Genomic DNA, 9,441 nt, shown 5'->3' on the forward strand with positions numbered 1-9,441 from the left:
ATTTTAATTTCCATATCTAATTAATGAGAAAATGTATGCATTTTATGTCATGTATAGTTGTACAAAATTAATTGAACATCTAAATGTAAAATACTAATGCAGTGACAAAACCTAAAATATGAATACTGCATATAAATACTGCAATCGCATTTTTATTATATTATATTCAGTTATCAACTTATCATATTGATTAAATTGTTTTCAACTGCATTTATTAAACAAAATGTGAAAAAATGTATTCTGTTCTGTGCGATTTCTGGTTAACCCCTGGAGGGTTAAGGGGTCTAAAAATATTGTTGTTTAGCAATAAAATTATTAAAAGCATTGATATTCATTAATTACATAAAGCATCCATTCTTATACTTATAGATGTAACCACAGAGTAATTTTACATTTTATATGTTGTAATATATCCAAATTTTGCATTTCAGAATTTGTTTCAGACTTGTGCTATTAAACATTACATACTAACACCTACATATAAGCAACAAGACCAAATCAAATTCACACACTAAAAACAAAACATGCCATCTCCCATCATCACCTCAATTTCAATTACAAATTAGATTCAACAGTTGTTTAATTTTAAACCTTTGAATTTAGAATGATATACATAAGACATATTTTGATTATAAAAGCAAATAAAATAGGAAACGAATATGGAAATACACTAAAGGTTTGTGTGAATGTTATTTAACATTTATTAATATGATTACATATCAAATAATGGACAGGCATACAATTCCTTATCTGAATGCTTCCTGTAAATCTTCTATATTTTTAAATAGAAACTTCTACTGTAACTTGTTCTTAAATGGTTAAAATGGTGGTTTTATAATTCACCCAAGCTGAAACACTCCCTGCTCTATTTAGTTAATTTAAGATGAACCCACCTCTAAATGGCAAGTAACACCTAAAGTAGTCATTCACTTTGTGCCAAAAAGTCCAAAAAGTCTGGATGGTTTTGGCCAAAACAGAATAAGCTGCAATGTCTACCAGACCTGTAGCCATTTAGTCTAACAAATACATATATTATGGTAAATGATGGTTTAGCTAATAATCATTCATATTAGCCTGGAACTGCAAGTGAACTATCATTTAAAAATAAAAATTAAACAGGTGATTGACCTACCTCAATACACCAAATTGCACACAAAATTTCAATTAAATCCCATGAATATTCACGTTTTTATAAAACCTCAGAATAGTATAGAGAGGTTCAATCTGCATCATGACGTTTTAGTATGTTCTGTGAAAGTAAAAGACTATGTTTATCTGTTAACCTAAAGAAGATTGTATAATTAAATGCATTTGCCCACAGGCATGTCAAGTACATTAAAATGATATGCTGATTATTGGGATGTCAAGACAAGCCATTTCCATATTCAAATAGCCCATTTTCATTGAAGATGTTTTTGGACATTGTATCACAAACTTTCTCTAAAATATCTTCCTCACATTGTATTACGTTACATTGCTGTTTACTTGAATTTTGTAGCCAAAGAGAGTTCTACTGCTATCACATTACATAAACCACTCCATTGTGAGATCTTGATGATATACAGATCTTACTGTAATGTTATTGACCATTCTGAGTGAGATGAGTAAGAAGGAAGTGGATGAAACTAGGTGAGAAAGGAGTTTTGTTAAAACACTATGTATAAGTATCACAACTTTACACTTTCCAATTGCATCGTAACGCATACACCAAATTGCAATTTTACGTGCATATAGTACTTGTGGTATTTGGAGGTAAAGCTCAATAACCCCAATGAGTTTTACTGTTGTACTTGAAAGCTTGTTCAAGATCAGCATTGGGAGCTTTTATTTAAGTTCCCTGCTAATTCTTGCAGCTTCATCAACAGCACAGCTACAGAATGTCCTTTGGCATGCTTTAATAAGGGTAAAACTATGAAAATAAAGGAAATCAATAAACAATATGAATTGACATTCACAATGCATGCATGCATAATTGCTTCTTACAAATATTTTATAATCTAGATATAACTTTTCTGTATCAATGGCTCTCACATCTAAAATGCATTCAAAACTTACAAATTACAATAACTTAATAATCGAATACAATTCAAGGTAATATGAATAATAACAGAAAAACATACAGACGAAGGTAGCAAAAGCCATTGATGAATCCAGATGGATAGTGATTCACTGCTTCCTGACGCAAGAATAGACTAGCCGCATGGTATAAATTAATTTCCTTGTTAGTTAATGGATCAGTAACACGATAATAAGAGTTATTTTTAAGCAGCCAGCAGGCAGCAGTGGCAAACTGCAACCCAAACATTAAGTCCCTAATTAACTTTTTAATGAATAATTATTGTAACAGAACAGCTGTTGAAGTTAACTTAAGTGTGTGTTTAATGAGCTTACAAAATACCACAGTAAAACTACTGTTACTTTGGTTAACCCATATTAACTGTTGTGGTTATTGAGCTTTAACTTCAAGTACACAGTAGAAAGTAAACAAAGTTATGGTGCGTTTGCCATAACTGATAGTATCAGTTGTATGCTGTGAATTGACTAAACATGACATGATCAAGCAACAGTTACTATGGTAACAATATGCTAAATGTGTGGACATGATCACACGATACATGATTTGCATGTCTAAAAGCCAAAGAGCTATGACACAGCATGATTCAAAACGTGTTTATTCATCTATTTATTTAAAACTGCAGCAGGTGTAGCAATCAGCAGATGCTAGTTTAGACTAATGCCAAAGCTAGCGGCTCTGCTAACTAACTGAGCAGCCCTCTGTTCATTTGAACGAATACGCTGATATTTTAACACATGACCCCATTTAACCCATTGTATCGCGGCTTTGCTGTTGATACACAGCCCTAACAGATATTTTTTATGCATGGTACAGCACAGCGATTTGGTTGAACAAACTTTTTTCAGAAAAATCTTGCGGAAGTGCATCTGTAGTATATTTATACCTGCGTGACAGGAAGGGGTTAAGGATTAGTTAACCAAAAGTTCATTGGCGCTTTCCCCTAATAAGGGCTCCAAGCAAAAGCCCAGACTGTCGTCACAACATAACTTGTAGTGACTGACAGACAGGATACCTCTGCTATGCTAGCCAGGCAACAAACTGCAAACCGCATTAACCATTTCTAACAGTACACTTTTAAGATTTTGTTGACAACATCAATGTAATCTTTCCAATATGAAAAGGGGTTCTTTAGATTAAAATAAACATTTCTTTAAACCAACAAAAAAATTCTAAGAACAGTTTGCTGTGAAACGTATTTGGGGAACTAAACATCATGTGCAAGTATGATGACTGACTTCCTGTTTTGTGGTTTTCTTTCCTCCCTAGCTTAAACGGTTTTTGTCATCAAACACAACACTTGTCAGTGATTGTTGCCTGGCTAGCGTAACAATGTATGCTTCTTACTTCCACATGCATCCACATGCATTACAGAAAATCATTACATGCAATCATGCAACATTCTTTCTCAACAACGATTACAACTTACAATTATAGAAATCTCTCTAAAACGTCAGCGAGTGACCATGAGACAACTTATATAAAAACATGTATTTTGTTGAATACCCTTTGGTTGATGCAGCCCTCAATACTCTTAAAAGTTACGCTTTCACCAACAGGTGTAGCAATTAAAATATAAAAAGAGATTATTCAGTTATAAAAATACTGAAACAGTAAATGAAATGAACAAATAATACAGGGTTCAAAAAGTCAAAATGTAAAACATATAAAACACATTTAATGCTCTGTGTCAGAAATATACGTCATCTACTTCCGTTTCTGAGTTCCCCTTAAAAGAGCATGAAACTAACTGTCTGAAAAAAATATATCAAAATGGCGTTTACCGGTCTACACATTACCTTCATTCTGGCGATTATCATTCCTCTCAGCTCAAGCACAGGTACAACGCCTTAAAATAACAACTGAAAACTACTAAATCTAGTTATTGATTAATGTGTAACAATTATATCAGTAATTTTTAATGAAGATATGAAAAGCATTTTTTCAGTCTTCAATGTTTTTCAGGAACATTACTGTGATGTACAAATGAGTTATTTCTACTTTTGTGACAATGATCAGAAAACTGAACGTACCATTATGTTTCATGCTTTTTGTCTTTTTATGAGCAGTACTTCAAATGAGTAATAATAAGATAAACTTTGCAGCTATGATAGTGGGTTAATCTGTAAACAAGCAAAAGCATAAATTAGCTTTCATAAATGTAAAACATTTCTTCAAACCAAAAAAATTTTTACTATGAAACTTATTTAGGAATAAAAATCGTTCTTCTATGGTCTCACTGTGAAAGCTCACTTTTGGAACCATTACATAGATTGGAAAGTACCTAAATAATTTCAACAGCACAACCCAACATCACACTGATATCACCAGTAATTCTGAACAAAGTTTGAGGCTAGGGAGGAAAAGAAGACCACAAAACAGGAAGTCAGTCATCATAACTGCAGATAACTCTCGAAAGAAATGTTTTTAATGTGCCAAAGGCTTCATACTTACAAAAAGCCACCTTGACAATATAATAATACTATTTGAAAGCATTATAACACAATACAAAATAATAATAATAATAATAATAATAATAAAGAGAAGAAAATGTGTTAAAGCCATGCCAAATTTGAAAATACTGAAAAACAAATGAGAACCACACTGAAACACAAAGGGTGTAACATCTACATTTAAGTACAGCACATCGAGAAAGCATGACATCTCAACAACGATTACTTCCGTTTCTGAGTTCCCTTAAAAGAGCATGAAACTAACTGTCTGGAAAAAAAAAAAAAAATGGCGTTTACCGGTCTACACATTACCTTCATTCTGGCGATTATCATTCCTCTCAGCTCCAGCACAGGTACAACGCCTTAAAATAACAACTGAAAACTACTAAATCTAGTTATTGATTAATGTGTAATAATTATATCAGTAATTTTTAAAGAAATGTAAATTTTCAGTCTTAAATGTTTTTCAAAGCATTACTCTCTTGAACAAATTAACTATAATTATTTTTGTGCAAATGATCAGAAAATTGAACGTACCATTATGGTTCATGCTTTTTGTTTTTCTTTTTATGAGCAGTTCTTCAAATGAGTAATAATAAAATAAACTGTGCAGCTATGATAGTGGGTTAATCTGTAAACAAGCAAAAGCATAAATTAGCTTTTATAAATGTAACTTATATTCACTTATGGGCTTTGCTTGAGAATTCTATGCTGCCTCCAAACGCACATCCAAATAAAAATGTATTTCTTTGTTAATGAATGGTGTGGACGTCTGGTTTTGTTTACTACTCATACTAAAGTGCGCATGACGCTTCCTGTAAAATAATCTCTATATGAATGCAGTACATACAATAACATCTCCAGAATTCCTCCAGAAAATTACTTCATGCGCATTTAACCATTTAATTTGAGTAAATCTATCATTTATCTTGTACACACAAAACTATAGGCCTAAACCTGTCAAAAAAAAAAAAACATGTTAGGTTTAACATGACACGACAGAAATATATAACTTACGTTGAATGTACATAAAAAGCTACCTACAAAAACTATTAAAACTTTATTTTAAAGGAGTAATCATACAGTATTTACTTTAACTGTAAAATTAAATCCTATTTATTTTCCAGTCTCATGTTGTTAACACATTTTGTAGCTAATTACTTGAAAGCACTTGAAAAACAAGTTTCATTTATTCTTACATCCCTATTGTAAAGTGTTACCATTAATTATATAAATTCTGTCCAGTTTTGTCAGTAAAAGTGTGGTTTAGACTTGTGTGTTTTTATTTATTTAGTATCATTAAAATTGTGTTAAATTAAAAAGTCTTACAGAATTACTGTATATCATTTCATAAAAGAATAATAACTACAAAGCATTTTCGGTTTTGGGCCAGAATTTTTATTTTGGTGCATCCCTAAAAAAGAAGCCATTTGAGAACTTTTTTTCTATCTTTATACAAGTAATCAACTTTATGATTCACATATCGAAGGTGCTGAAACATGTCTAGCAAAATTACAAAGTAAAAACCAGAGGATTCTACTGTGGTTTTGGTGGACCTCATTTTTATACACTAATGAAACAAATATGATACCTAAGTTAACATTATGAATTTATTTCATATTAATACAGACTACATTAATACAAAGCATTCTAAACTATTTTTCTCTCCCTACAGCATCCAGTGATGTTCAAATAGTCACAAAAACAGTCACAAAAGGAACATCTATTGTGCTGGAAACACAAAACAACTTGCCATTTGACATTTTTGAGTGGTCACGAAATGAATCACAAATTCTAGTCTCATATGATTTTAACAAAAGAGAGACTACACTTTTTCGTAACAGAGTGTATTTCAATAATCAGACACTTTCTTTAACAATAAAGAACGCAGAGGAGACAGACAGTGGACTCTACACTGCTAAAGCAAGCGAAGAATCAGATACTATCATCAGTCTATACAGTGTAACTGTTGGTAAGTTATTTGGGAATTTTGTTTTTTTTGACTTGCTGATAGTTTTTGAAAAATCATAGTCAAATGCTCGAAATCAGGCAAATCGGTGCTCGTTCAGACGAGTGATAATTAAAAATTGTGAACTATCAAAGACGCGATCATTAGGGATGTTTAGGAGTGGGTTAGGTGTGGTCATTCACATGAATTACATCTAGTAAAATATGTATGAATTACCGTGAGATCGGTTTAAAAAGTTTAACATTTAAATAAACATGCATGTTAAATGGTAATGACAGTGATACGTCATTTCAGGACAGGCTTGTTTTTTCTTTTAAAGTTGATGCTATTACTTTAAATTTGTGTATTAGGCATATGAAATTGTTTTTGAAAGAACAAATTAATTATCTTCATTATTATGAACTGACATATTCTTTTTGTTTTCAGAAGATACAAGCAGTCATGGATCAGCTACAGAATCTGTTGTTCATGCCTGGATTATATTCCTTGTCGTCTTCAGTGTGCCTATATTATAAAATGAATAACCCTGTATTATAAAATACATTATTATACACAAATAAACAATATTAAAGAAATTTATTAATCAGAATTAACTGAATGTAAAACTCTAAAATGTATGTAAATTGTATATCAGTAAATTGATTGACAGTGATCATCCAATTGCGTTAGATTGGAACGGAAGTCCCGCCCCACCACAATAGCTGCTAGTCTTAGGTGCCATTTTAGTTTCTCTCAGTGAGTTTCAGGAGACTAGTAACACAATAATTGAGAAGCAGAAAAAGAGCAAAGGGGATAAAATGAATCTTTTGTTGTTTATTTTCTTCGGATTTTGGTGAGTTCATATTTTCTAATGTAAATGGTGTATGTGCAATCTCCAGTTTGTAATTTCTCACGAGTTAACAGAAGTCTGTTGTTTAACAGAAATGTATATGTTAGTGTTAAAAGTTCATTGTTAGATTTCATTGTGATTTTCTTTATATCTCCCCTAGTGTTCTGTAGTATGTATGATCTATACATCCTTCTACATGTTAGAAGGGGATCAGTCGGTCATTGGTGTGTGCGCTGGGTAAATGTGTTTGCACTACAGTTTTGATACTTGAACAAGAAGTGTTTTTCAGTGTCCAAAAGTATTTCTTATATGTTCATAATTTCCTTTATCTTATATAAGTACATATCTTTTGCCACGGATAGAACATATGTCATCTTTTGTTTCATTGGCTAGAGAAGTAAATCGAAGGAATTAGTTTACCAAACTGAATCTCTGAATCTTTAAATCTTTTGAATCTTTGAATTTGGGTCTCTGAACGTGTTCCAGCCAAGTGTGACACTGGAGCACGGGAACCTAAACACCAAAAGGTTTTGGTATCTCTTTGTCTGGTCTGAGTATATAAGAAAGTGACAAAACACAACAAGGCGTGATTCTGTAGCCAGATCGGCCCGTAGTGTGGTGTGTGTCCTCCTCACACACTACACTATATACTTTATAAAGACCAGGTATACTGACCTTTTAAGTTTGTTTTATTTAGTTTTGTGTTATTTTTGTACTGCTGATCAGTTTATTATACCAATTTGGAAACTGTTCTTGCCTGGCAAAATAAATGTTAATGTTGGTTAACTTATGATATTGTCTGAAATAACTTTTCTAGTAGGTTAGTGACTTCTGAGGTTTTCCGGATTGTTGGCATGCTAGGGTGAGTCAGATCAACGATCGATGGTTGGAGCCGTCTTGAGATCTTGACTTCTGGCCACCAAACTGGCTTAGCATGCTATTACTTAGGAACGCGCAAAAAATTACTCTTTTAGAGTCTATTGAGGAAATGGCTGCATTAAGGTAAGCGATTTACGGGGTAGCCTCTTACTAAGACCTAGACTAGCCCAGATGTGCTGTGAGTCTGTTCTGGCCAAACGAGGTCTCTAAGCGACCCAGACTCCTAACGAACGATAAGTCGAAACTAGGACGTATTATAGAGGATCAGAAGTTACATTTAAATATAGTATAACTAAAATCACAAAAGATTGGAGTCAGATAAAATTATGTGAAAGAAAATTAAAATTGGAAAAGTAAAAGATTAATAAATATAAGTGATTTTTCAGATGCACAAGGAAAAGACCGAACGCACATTAAACCTTTGACCAGGGCCTCTGGATTCCATTCTTTAGGAAAGGGGACCCTTACAATAATATAATAAGTATAATTTTCTTTCATCCACAATGTATATAAAATGAATACTATCCCTTTATGCACAATGTAATGTATATAATGTATAATTTCTCTTTATGCACAACAATTTAAGGCCAAACCCAGAAGTCATTTGAATTACACCATAAACGCATAAGTACATAAAACAAATGATTGATATTATGACACAAAATAAGCATGCAAGACTGTCCCAGGCTTGAAAATGGAAAGACCATTTTGTGTTGGTATTGGACAGGCCAGTCTAATCTTTGAAGACAGGAAAACAGTCACATGGTTCACAAGACTGGAAGGTTAATAAAGTATATAAGTAAACTTTGGAGTAAAGATATATATACAGTACGTCTCTCTGTGTGTTTTCTTGCTCCTGGCCACAACACCCTTTGAAATCCTTCAAGAGTTATCTACAAGAACAACGGGACCTAAAAGAAGTTATTATTTAACAATAGTTTAACAATACTTTCGACTAATCACAACCATAATGATCCCTTTCATGTCTGGATCGTTGTAGGAATTTCTGAATGTTGGGACACAGTGATAAATCCTTGAACTTTCAGTCATTCACAAGCAACATCAGCGTTTGATAATTTGATTTACTGCTTGATTGTGGTATGTCAATCATCAGGTTTTCCTGATTCTTAATAATGACTGAGTAACTTGCAATTGCTCTCAAGGTCTTTTTAATTTGCATCCATGTTTCATTTATTGATGTTTTGCTTTTATTTAAGGTACATATATTAAAATGGTT

The sequence above is a fragment of the Puntigrus tetrazona genome, chromosome 2 (assembly GCF_018831695.1).
Source record: "Puntigrus tetrazona isolate hp1 chromosome 2, ASM1883169v1, whole genome shotgun sequence".
Taxonomy (NCBI): domain Eukaryota; kingdom Metazoa; phylum Chordata; class Actinopteri; order Cypriniformes; family Cyprinidae; genus Puntigrus; species Puntigrus tetrazona.